Raw genomic sequence first — 12,861 nt, forward strand, 5'->3', positions numbered from 1 at the left:
CAAAACACATCCCTGCCTGACCCCTCTAAAAACACCAATATCGTTAGAGACCTCCCTTAATTCTGATCCTAGCTTTCATATTTCTATGGAGATACGCAAAAAAATGTCCATTCCATATTCTAAAAGGATGGACCACAAACTGGACCGTTTAACATAATCAAAAGCAGAAGTCAAATCCATAAAAGCTAAATATATTGGTGACCGCTGAGCAATTGTATATTTCCCAATTAGTAAATTAAAGCTGAGGCATTGTTCGATTGTAACCACATTCTTCCTACAACCAAATTAGGAGGGATGCAAAATAGAATTCTCCTCGGCCTAGGTATTAATCTTATTGTACTAGACCCTTCCTAAAATTTTCAACGTGGTATCAATCAATGAAATAGGCCTGTAAAAACCTGGCTGGGAGCAGTTACCCTTTTTAAAAATTGGATCAATAATGCTGGTTGATCATGTGCTTGGAAGCGGGAAACAGGCTAGATTATTAAAAACGTTAAGCAAAAGTGGGGCCCAAATGTCCGGTTTGTGTTTAACAAGATCTATGGGTAAGCCATCAGGGCCTGAGGCTTTATTACCCAGGCTCTGGTATATAGCTTCCATTACTTCAGTCAGGGATATCAATACTCCTTTGGTGGTGGAAAGCTCTAACAAATCTTTATTATGTGAGGGGGCTTTATATATATCGAAGAGAAATGTGCTTCCCAGGCCTCACTAGTTATAATGCATCTGATCGGTGTTAATGTCTGACCCATTGCCCTCATATCTTTTACAGCGTCCCAAAAGAGTTTACCATTCTTTGAGCTTGTGACATTGGCAAGTGCATCCCACCGTTCGATCAATATTTTTTCCCTCCTCAAGGAGGTAACTAGCTTCTACTTCTTCCTTAACATCTAAACTGGCAGGCGGCACCTAGGTTTTGTAAATAGGGCCTTGTGTAACTGACGGTTTACTAATGAACACTCACTGTTAAACCATCTAGGGCCTTGAGGTATAGTAGGAGCAGGTTTCAATAATTCGGATTTGAACACTGAACAAAGTTTGGTAAAAGCAATAATTACCTCAGGATTGGATTTCTGCACTGACAAACATATCTCGAAAAGTGTTAGGTTTTCCCTAACCACCGTATGAAACAATTCAGCTGGGTCAACCCCCTCGCCATACCAATCGTAGTTGGTCTGTCGAGGCCACCAAATTCCTTGCTCCACACTCTATTTTGTACACAGGTCTGAGAGAGAGTCTCAAAACTGCTTCGATCGGATTATGATCGCCATGAAGTGCGGGAATAACTATGGCATGCACTAAAAAGTCCTCTAGACTAGGAGAGATGAAAATATAATCAATCATGGAGGAGCTGCCCCTGCCTCTGAATATCGGTTCAGGTGGCTTATCATAATTATTGAGGGCAGGGATATCCATGACATTGCTTAAATTATTAGATTGCAGATGCTCCATCAACTCTACACCCCTGTTACAAATGTGTGCACTGCTACACATCCTTGGGGCAAAACTGAGTGAGTAGGATAGTTTTGCATTAAAATCCCTACACTCCCCCTCCCCCCCAAAGGCAAATACCAGCTATTTTACCAAAACCCTTCATATTATTTAGAGAGAAAATAAAATTAAATAGGTTAATAAAATTCGCATTAGGAATGCAATAAAAAATCATTATTATAAAAGTGAATCAAATACAGGGATGTCCTCCTTTTATATTTTATAGCTTGGAATTTGTCACTGTAAGACCTTAACACTATACCTCACCACAATGTTCACCCGTGTAGAAAGGCCACCAGACAGGCGTCCAAATTTAGGGGAAAGGGCTGAAATATTATAGCGCTCACACCCCTCAAGGTAAATGTCCTAAGTGGCCCAGGTCTCTTGGAACATTAAGATGTCATGTTGTCTAACTAACTCCAACCAATCTGCTATAACTATTTTAGAATGTAGGCCCGCAACGTTTCAACTAAGTATATTCAAATCCTGGTTATCACAAGCCACTACGCCATTTATGGCAGTTTGAGCGTGTAGATTGGGTGTGTGGGGTGAACGTGTGGGTGTGGGGTCAGCTCCACCAATCTGAGTACGTTTTAGTCAGTCCAAGGCATCAAGATCGGTCAGTACTTCAAAATTATACTGTACAGCTAGGGAAGAAGGGACAAGTAGTAAGCCCCTGGGAGGTGGTTTATAGAAATACCCCAAGGGGTAGGGACTAGATATTAGACTGTCCAGAGATAAAAATCTCCTGTTTTTTTTAGGAGTGCCCTTACCATTGAGGGTCTGCGGAAGTTAGCCCGTTCGCTGCTTCTGTCGGCCAATGGCTGTCGCGAGCACTACCTGGCCCACTCTTTCAAACCGGAATTCGCGCCGTGGTTAAGCGGCTAGTGACAATACAGACCCCCTCTATATATTTAGGTGAGTCACCAACCCAACCAACTCTCCGTACCATAATTATCTCCTTCATGCTCAGAACATTAAACTGCTTATTCTTGGACAACCAATCCACACATTTATTATGTAACTGATGCCAGGATTCACTCTGCTTTTTTTAAGGATGGGTACCCCCACCAACATCAACACATAGGGACAAGCTGCCAGTGGTAAACCCAACACATCCATATTTGGTCTACAATAGAGCTCACTCAAGGAGTGAGATATTACGCTGTTGATTGTGCCGGAAATCAATGGACGACCTTTAAATGTGAGATTGGGTTTGGATGTAAAAACAGAGGCAGTGACAATCGGTAGATCACCCCCTACTGAAGTTGGAGGACAATCACTGGGCAGAGGCAACTGTGTGGTAATATCGTCCTTAGCAAAAAAAAGACTGCTTATCAGTTGGTTGTGAACATGACTTACAAAAAGGTACAGTTGAGGGGGCATCTATTGGGCCCATAATGCTATGAGATAAACCATCTACATGTAAGACATTAGGTATGCAACTGGTCGGTACCACAGGAGTATCAAAATTAGGATTAGTTGTCTTATCCCGGTGACCGATTCTTTCCATCAAAATCTCCAAATGATCCAGGTGATTCATTAAGGGATTGAGTTTCATGTCTATCAGATCACCTAATCCCGAGTATAAACCATTAAAAAAAGGTTGCCCTAGGCCCAATAAATCTGACGGATCAGATGTAGCTTCAGTCTGGGTAAAAGAACAATAGCTGGCCTTGCCATTCGAGGACTGAATTGGAGGACTGGCCCTGGACGACGTCTGTACCCAGGAGGTCAGATCACTTCAGAGAACACCAGAAGGTGGAGGTTGTTTCCTTTTGGTGCAGACAGACTTCCCTGTCGTTCTTTTACGCTTTAAAGCCACAATTGGTGCTGCAGGGGGGACTGTCGAGGGCAACTGTGCTGAGGGGCAAATCGTGTCCAAGGCTATTGTTGACAGTCCCACCAGAGGTAAGCTCCTTAATGACATTGACCATCGCTGGTGAGAAGTTGTGTCTTGCAGGAGTAAGGGTTAGTGCAGGATCAGATATAGATGAAGCCCCACCAGATGCCGATACAATCGGTACCCCCACACTTCCCAGTGACAATCTACGTTTGGTTAGTTCAATTTCACTAGTTACAATATGGACCACCCTTTCCAGCATATTATCAAGGGTGAAGGAGAGATGGATGGGAAGGAGGCCTGTTCGTTTCCCCATGGCTACTTAATTAACTGACGGCTGATGCTGTTGTGCCAAAAGAAAGAGGGGGGCCCAGCCCGGATGCAGACGGGCCCGCTCTTGGCCCGGTCTTCGCCCGGGCTCGTCCCGTGCAGTGGGAGCCCGAGTCCAATGATATAGGTACCTTCAGGTGCCGAAAGGCTGATGCGCCGTCGGCAGCGGCGTATGTGGCCACGAGTACTGCTGGGGCGCAAAGTCCTGCCCCCACCTCCACACAATACAGGCAATGTGTTATCACTAGTCATGCCATGCTGAATTTGCAGTTTTTGCTTATTACCTATGTGTGAAATGTGTATAAAACCCTGCGTTTTGGGGGTGAGCCAGAGAATTTTTCATTTTTCTCACAGGATTTGGTCCGATTATTGAGAGACTTTTCCTTTTTCTCCCAGAGATGTTGTCAGTGTTCCACATGAGTGTGACTTAGATGATTTTCTTATTCTTGTTCTTGTCAAGATTCTGTCAGTTTTTTTCTTTTTCTGATTTTGTTGCTTACTTAGGACTTGGAATATTTTGATTCCTGACTATGTACTCTATATCTGAGACTTCATGGTATTTGCTATTCAATGTATTGCCTATTTTGAGATTTTGTATAAGACATTTGTTTAACTTATCAATGATCTAAAACTCAGTTATTGAGTGGTGCAGTCACTATTTTATTACTCTAATATGTTGAGCCTAATGTCAAGGAGGGTGGTGAGATTAGGCTGCAAGAGCTTAATTGCCAGAGGTAAATTTTGGGGTGATGGAAATATTAGTGTGCAGTAAAATATTGGAGTTTGGCTCCCACATCTGCGTACCCAACTGTCTCTATACTAAATTTTCTGGAACATTTCATGCTTAAGCATAGTTGCCAGTTGGCTGCTTCACGATTGGAGCACACCTTCCATCTTCCTGCACTTCACCCAACACTTCCAATAAAGGCCAAAGCAATGTCCTTTCAACCATGCACTCTGAGGAATCCAATGTCAATCTGAGTGCTTCACGGCCTCTCTAAGAGTGTGAAGCGCTATATAAATTCCATAATATACTGTACTACATATCTTTCTATAGGCATGGGTGCTAACTAGGGTCCATGGGTGGCCCAGGATCAGAAGAGTCAAGGATCAGGCCAGTTCCTTCTACTGAGGTACAGAAGGAATCAGAAGAACACATGGCCACACCAGCACACCTGACACCGGCCCAGTGACGGAACAATATAGGGGCATATTCTCAAGGAGTTATCGCCACTTTAGCGCAGCCAAAGTCACGATAAAGTTATCACCCCATTCACAAGCTGGTGCTAACAGCCGATATCACCAGTTTTCAGGCGATAGCATCCTCAAGAAACATCGTCACGGATGACCCCGGCAACTATCGCTAATGAGATGCAGAGTAGGCGTTCCTGAGCAAAATGCCGCGACAACACCACTCCACAACATTCTCAACGACCAGCCAGATCAGCGATAAGATCCCAAAAGAGGCGATAAGGCACGTTAGCAGCAGTAAACTAACACCTGCTCTAACCTGGTGTAAAGTCGGACAACAACCGGCACCAGACAAGGGAGCACAGCCTAGAGTCAAACATGAAGAACAACAGATGCCATGGAGCTACTCATCATGCAGCCCAGGGCCCCAATAGGGCAACAACACCCACCGCCACCAGCCCCAGGACCCCACCACCCACCCCCCCCCCCTGCCTTTGGACAAAGAGAATGCACATCAACACCACAAAACCATGAACCAAACAAATCGCCTGAAGTCGCACAATCAGAACACCTAACATACAGGTGTGGCCAGAAAAATGGAAATCATACATTCAAATCATATAATCCAAATAAAAACTTTATTACAGATTAACCAAAAAACAACAATCTTGAAGAGGCACAGCGGGTCTTCTCTTGGCATTCTGTAAGTCACAGTCTGCAAGACAGAAATACAGATAAGAAGGTGTGTCATGCGCCCAGCAAAGTACAGAGAGAGAGAGCGAAACAGAGAGAGAGGGAGAAAGAGAGAGAAAGAGAGGGAGAGAGAAAGTGAGGGAGAGAGAAAGAGAGGGAGAGAGAAAAAGAGAGAGAGAGAGGTAGAAAGAGAGAGAAAGAGAGGTAGAGAGAAAGAGAGGGAGAGAGAAAGAGAGGTAGAGAGAGTGCCGACACTGCAGACCCAGGCCTCACTGCTCACCTGCAGCCACAGGTGTGTCTCCAACCATGTGCCGGTACACACTGCAGTCCCCCAGGTCCCTCATCTGAAAGAGTTGCCAAAGACATGAATGGCAGAGTTCATACAGTAGCACACGCCATCAGTCCTTGCCCGCCCCTGCACACACAGGCTGCTGCACCCCAGCCCCTCCCGCCACCCAGCCGAGATTGCCCACCCCTGCGCAACCAGGCCTCCCTGCTCACCTTCCGCCACGGCGTGTCTCCAAGAGGGCCCACCACGTGCCAGTGGGAGCCCCAAGCACGGGGCCCGTGACCATGGCACCCTCCACATCATGCAGCCCCACATCGCAGGCCACCAGGTCACACACTTGTCTGGGTCTTGATTTCGCTATGGCAGAGAACATATCAGTGCACCCGGCCTCATCGCAGGCTGCACACCTGCTCAGCCCTATAGGTGCCACTAACTCTGTGAACGGTGAGGCGACGCCACGTGGCGGTAGGCCCACACTGCCTGCTGGCTCAGGCCTACACTGCGGTGCAGCATGGCTCACACTAATGCCACCATTCTGGACCGCCTGGACGGCGCAGCATCGCAGGCTGCACACCCGCTCAGCACTTAAGGTGCCCCTACCTCAGTGCACCGAAAGACACCATCCCGTGGCGGTGTGCCTGTCGCAGTGTATCCGGTGCCACCAAGTCTATGCTCCGCAAGCCATGGACCCTTTATGATTGAGTCCCGTGGTGCGGACGCAATCATGTCACCCCCGGAACTGGACAATGTGCCATGCCCGGGCCCTAGGCCCTCAGGCAGAAATGATGACCACACGGAGACACCCAGTTACAGAGTGGAAATGGCGTCCAGCCAGTGCACCAGGCCCTTAATATCAGTAGGGTCACATGTCCTGTGATGCCTGTGCCAGATGGGTGTGGTGTGGGTGTAAACCAGCCGTGAGGGAGTGGCTGTGGCATGCTGACAACTAGATCTGTGAGCAGCAGATCCCTACAGGGAAGAGGACCCGGGACATGTAGCGTTGCGGAGTGGGCTGGCCTGGCATATGCCAGTCCAGCGAAAGGGTGTAAAGAATGACCCCGGGGCTCTGGGCATGGTTCCGTCCATGGATGGACAAGGAAGTGACTAGTGCGTGTGTCTCCGTTCTAGTGTCGGCGCCACCCGGCACGCAATGGGGAATGTGTCACCCTGTGACCCAAGTTCCACAACATGAGCAACATGGATGTAAGGTGAGGGGGGCCGTGGCTAAGCAAGCCACGATGGTGGTTGTGCATCGCTGAGGCTCCGCGACCGGGTGCCTCTCTATCAAGCTACGGAGCGTCGCTGCGGGTGCTCGGTGGCTCAAAGTGCACCGGACAGCGCCTGTAAGGTGGCGAGCTGCGGCGAGAAACCTGCCGACGTCCTGAGCCACGGGAATGAAGAGTTATCCGAGGGGACTGGACGCCGCCGCAGCCCGGGACCCAAGATGGCGCCGAGACTCCCGTGAGTGAGACAGGGAAGGCGCGGAGAGAGACACTGGGGACAGCGGTACACCGCGCAGTCCCTACATCGCTGCTTGACCGGGAGAGGCTGAGGGCGGACCAGAGGCCACCGAAGCGGGACGCCGCGAGGAGGGGAGGACATCGACGCCGTGGACGGACCCGCCATTTTGCACGCGGAGTGCCTGCCTCACACCGGAGGGGGATCTGGACGCCGCCAACGAATGCCCCAGGTACATCTGCTCCTGCGGGGGCCGTGAAGAGGCGCTGGGACCCGGCGTGACCAACGTGACCCAGGGGCTTTTTGACTTTCCCTCGTGTGGCCTGCCTGACCTTAAAATGGCCGCCGAGCAGACACCGGGCCCTTCCCTACACCACCGGTGAGGCCTTTACGCCTGGGACAATCGCAGGGACGACCTCCTCGGCGGCGTCCGGGGGGGTTGAAGCGCTCCAGCCGGTCCCGCTTGCTGTCTACCCACATTGAACCGCCAGAGGGCCCCCTGGTGCCTCCGGGAGGCCGTAGTGGTCAAAGAGTGCCGGGGTGAAGGGTCGCATCGGTGCAGGTTGACAACGCGCCCCACACTCTGAAGGGGGCGCCCCGGACACAGGGCACAGAGGACGCACAGCAGACTATGGGGAGGCGTGACGCCCGTTAGCACTTCTCCACCATACTCGACCAGGCCTAGACGTCTACACCCCGGGGGGCTGTGGGGGTCTCGCCTCTGTCGGGGGCCTCCGGAGGGGTCCTGATCTAGACGGTCGCAGAGAAGATCACATTCGCACCCGGTGGAGTGCGGCCCCGGAATTTGCAGGCGCTACAAGAGAGTGCCCGTCCGCGGCTTCGGAGACGGACGGGAGATTGGAGTAGAGGCCCTGCGACCGGAGGCGCCGTGCGGGTGGCTCCTGGGGCCTGACGTTGGTGGCTCTGCGCCCTGCCTGCGGAGGGAGACCTAGAATACCGGCCCGGGCTGCGGCCCTCCGGCGCCGCCCTCTACCACCGCGCCTCTCGCGGACCCCCGGCGCCATCGCAGGCTCCTGAGACCTGACCGACGGCACTGGCCCGTTCGCCGCACGTCAAGACCTGCGCAACACCATACGGTCCCGGAGACAGCCCCGGAGGACATGCCGAAGGCCTCGACCTGGACCCCTGGTACAGCATCCCTCACGGACATATCAATATCGGATAAGCTGGATAAGGTCCTAGCCGCCATCGAGTTGTCCCGTCTATCTATGGAGGAGCGCCTAGGTACCCTGGCGACAGATGTCAACCTTCTCCGGGATGACCACCGAAAATTAGCTGACCGGGTGCGCACGGAAGAGCGGGCGTTGGAGGACATACAACAAATGGTGAAAGACCACCAGGCGATGCTCCAGGGGGTCCTCAACCGTGTAACCACAGTGGAGGAACGCGCAAACGATCTGGAAGGGCGCTCCAGACGCTGCAACATCCGAGTGCTGGGACTACCGGAGGGCATCAAGAAAGGAAATCCTATAGACTATATGGACACTTGGCTGAAATCTTTCACTCCGTCCACAGATCGCACAGCCTTTTTCTCTATAGAGCGGGCTCACAGAGTGCCGGCCCAGAGACCCCCGCCTGGTGCGACGCCCCGGCCGCTCCTGGCTAAGTTCTTGCACTTTCAGGATCGGGACGCGGTGCTCCGGGCAGCGCGAATGGCAGCACCACTATGGGTGGAAAACAACCAAATAATGATCTTCCCGGACTATGCCCGAGCAGTGCAACAGCAGAGATCCTCTTTTCTGGATGTAAAGCGGAGGCTACGAGACAATCAGATTCAGTACGCTCTGCTATTTCCAGCCTGCCTAAAGATCCTCCACAACGGGGCTTCCCTCTTCTTCACATCCGTGGAAGCTGCACAAGACTGGGCAGACCTGCATTGTCCACGAACATCCAACCCTCGCCCCCAAAGGGGCTCGCCTCTCAAAACTGCCCGCACTCGGAAACGCCCCAAGAAGATCCGTAACACCGAACCCAGATCAACTGGTGGTTCTCATGACTCGCCCGACCTTGAACAAATAATGCGAGAAAGGCGTGAGGCCCTGCAGGCGGCTATTGATCTACGCTCCCCGCTACCCTCGGAGTCTATAGACCGACCCCCCCACCTGTTTTCATCAGACGGCGACAACGACAGCGATGACACTGTCTCGGGGGCCGACCTGGCGGCCCTCCCCCACGCCATCCCGCAAACCGCGGATGGGCTGCTGGACGGACTGATCTCTCCCACCTCACCCTGAAGTGACTTGGACATACAGAATGCTACACAATATCCTTATATGTGAAATTCACCTCATGCACGTAGTCTCATACACAGGAGCTAACACCCTGCACGAGACGCACATTGCCTTTTCTACATGCCCGCTAAACGTGTGACCTCGCACTGGCAGGCCGTCACCACCTATCACATAGAGCAGTTCTCCCCCCTTGTATTACAGGAGGATGTTTGGACACACCGTTTCCTAAACGATGAGTCCTATGTATCGGGACGGTTTCCCGCATTCCCATGCGTTGTTAATACCCCGGTTCAAACATGTCCCACCCAGCCATGGGGCCATGTGCCATCGCCTGTCCGCTTGGACAGTCCCCCTTCCTGCCTACTCCTCTCGAGCGCAGCGCATCCCTAGGAGATCACTCGAAACCCTGCCCAGTGGACACCTGACCCGATCCCTCCATAGCCCATACTACTCATGGCACAGCTGACGAATAACACAAACATCAACATACTCACGCTCAATACACGTGGCCTACACACCCCACATAAGCGCTATGCGATATACGCTTATGCGAAGCGACAGAAAGCGTCCATCCTTTGCCTACAGGAAACCCACCTTAACTCAGCCGAAGTGGGCAAGCTGCGAGCAAAATGGCGCGGACTTATCTGCGCCATGACATACTCCTCATTCGTCCGGGGGGCACTGATATGGATCCGCCAGGGAACCCCTTTCCGGGAACTTAGACGGGTGGTAGATGAGGACGGTAGATTCGCTCTACTGGAGGGACTTTTAGACGGGAGGGCGGTCCTCCTGGGAAGTATATATGCCCCGAATGTCGATCAGGATAAGTTCTGGGACCGACTCACAAACGCTCTAGCCCAATTCACGCATGTGCCCTGGATACTAGGCGGGGACTATAACTGTATCCTAGATCCACTATTGGATCGGTCGCATCCCCCGCTCCCGCACTCCTCCACCTACAGACAAATTGAGTGCTTTAAAGCATGGGTCGCACATTGGTCGCTCACTGACGCATGGAGATTACACCATCCTCAGACCCGTATTTACTCTTTTCACTCAATCCCGTACAACCTGTGAGTTCGACTTGACCGATTCCTTTGTACCGCAACGCTTCTCCCGCAAATATGCCACTCGGATTACTTGGGTAGAGTCGTTTCGGATCACGATGCGCACCTGCTTAGTCTTCAATGGAGACCCCCGCGCCCCCCGGTCCCTACATGGCGATTAGCACGGGAATGCCTCACAGACCAGGTTTTCACGCACGAACACCAAAGCAGCATTTCAGAGTACTTTACGCATAACACAGGGACTGCATCATCGACTCTGGTCGAGTGGGACAGCTTCAAGGTGGTTGCTCACGGGGAATGTATTCGGCAGAGGGTTGGGATACGACATACCTTGGAGCAAGCCCTAGAGAAGGCGGAACAACGACTAGCCACAGCCACGAAAGCCGCAGATCAGTCGGTGGCGACGGCGGCCCAAGTTGCCCACGCCAAATCGGCGTATCAGGAGGCATGTGTGGATCTTCGACGTCACAACTTTCGGTCTTATGCTACCCGAATGCACAAGGACCGTGATAAAACGGGCACACTTTTGGCATGGCTCGCCAGGCAAGATGCTGAAGTCCAGCCCATCACTGCGGTCATAAACTCCTGGGGCACCTTGGTGCAATCCCAAGATGAGATCCTCCAGGCCTTTTATCACCATTACTCGGCGGTCTACACTGCCCCCTCATCTCCTGTTCCAGGGGCCATCGGCCACTTCCTCGACCCTCTATCCCTCCCCCAGATTTCGGCTGCAGACCGGAAGGGATTGGATGCAACGATACAAGCCACTGAGATTACAAGCTCGATACGAGCCCTGGCCCGTGGTAAGGCCCCAGGCCTGGACGTGTTTCCACTCTAATACTATGCCACATTTGCCCCTCTGCTGACTCCCCGCTTATCAGCAGTTCTAGACTCGGCGCTCAAGCTCGGTGAACTGCCCCATTCCATGAGAGCGTCGATGATCGTGACATTCCCGAAACCCGACCGGGACCCCCAACTCCTGGCCTCCTATCGCCCCATCACACTACTAACGGCGGACTGCAAAATCCTGGGGAAAATCTTAGCGGACAGATACTCGCAAATCATACGCCCGCTGGTCCACCCTGACCAATGTGGGTTTGTCCCGGGAAGGAACACCTCTCACAATATCCGGTGCCTTTTTCATATCCAGGACCAACTGGGCGATCGCTACCCACGGGCGGCGTGCCTAATTCTGGACCTTGAGAAGGCATTTGACACCCTAACATGGCAGTTCCTCTTCGCCGTCCTCAGCCGGGCGGGACTGGGCCCCACACTCTTAGCCTACACTCGCCTGCTCTACACCGGCCTCACATCTCGGGTCCGTCTCGGTCGCTACATCTCCCCGGAATTCGCAATACATAGGGGCACACGACAAGGGTGCCCCCTCTTGCCCCTATTATTCGCGCTCGCAGTGGAGCCCTTGGCTATCCGGCTACGCCGAGACGGGCAAGCCTGGGGCATTCCATTAGCGGACGTTACGCACTGTGTATCCATGTACGCAGACGACCTCCTCATATACCTGCGAGATGTGACAGCGGATCTTACCATACTCGAGACCACTTTGATGGAGTTCACGGAGGCCTCGGGATTGCAAGTGAACTGGGACAAGTCGATGGTATACCCCCTCCACCCGGATACCCCCTCTCAGGATATCTGGATCGGGGACCGAAAACTACAGTGGGCAGCAGAGGGCCCCCGACACCTCGGGATTCGACTAGATCACTCTCCAGTCGATCTATACGAGAGTAACCACTGCAGGGCGCTCGCAGGGATACGGTCCTCCATCGGATTCTGGAGAAGCCTCCCGCTGGCCCCGATAGGCCGGGTAGCTTTGGCAAAGATGATTCAGGTTCCGCGGCTTTTATATTATTTCACAAACCTCCCAGTAATCCTGCCTCGCTCCTTCTTCAGGGACTTGGATACACTCCTCAGTTCTTTAACATGGGGTAAGGGGTGGCATAGGATCGCGCTAGCAAAGCTGAAGTTGCCCACGACACAAGGGGGGCTTGGCGCGCCATCATTTGAAGCCTACTTTCTAGCATCGCAGCTCCAGTGGCTTTCATATTGGACGGCAGACAGATATACACTCGAAACACATACAATCACGGGTCGCATACCCATGCCAGAGTTGCGTCGTCTACTTCTACCGGGATTCCGCCCTGCGCGTACCTACCCCCTACAAGTAGACATAGCCCGGAAGTGCATTCAGCGCATACATCGCATGGCGACAGATCGCCCCCCATACAC

Source organism: Triturus cristatus, chromosome 4_2 (assembly GCF_964204655.1).
Source record: "Triturus cristatus chromosome 4_2, aTriCri1.1, whole genome shotgun sequence".
In the NCBI taxonomy this organism is placed as follows: Eukaryota; Metazoa; Chordata; class Amphibia; order Caudata; family Salamandridae; genus Triturus; species Triturus cristatus.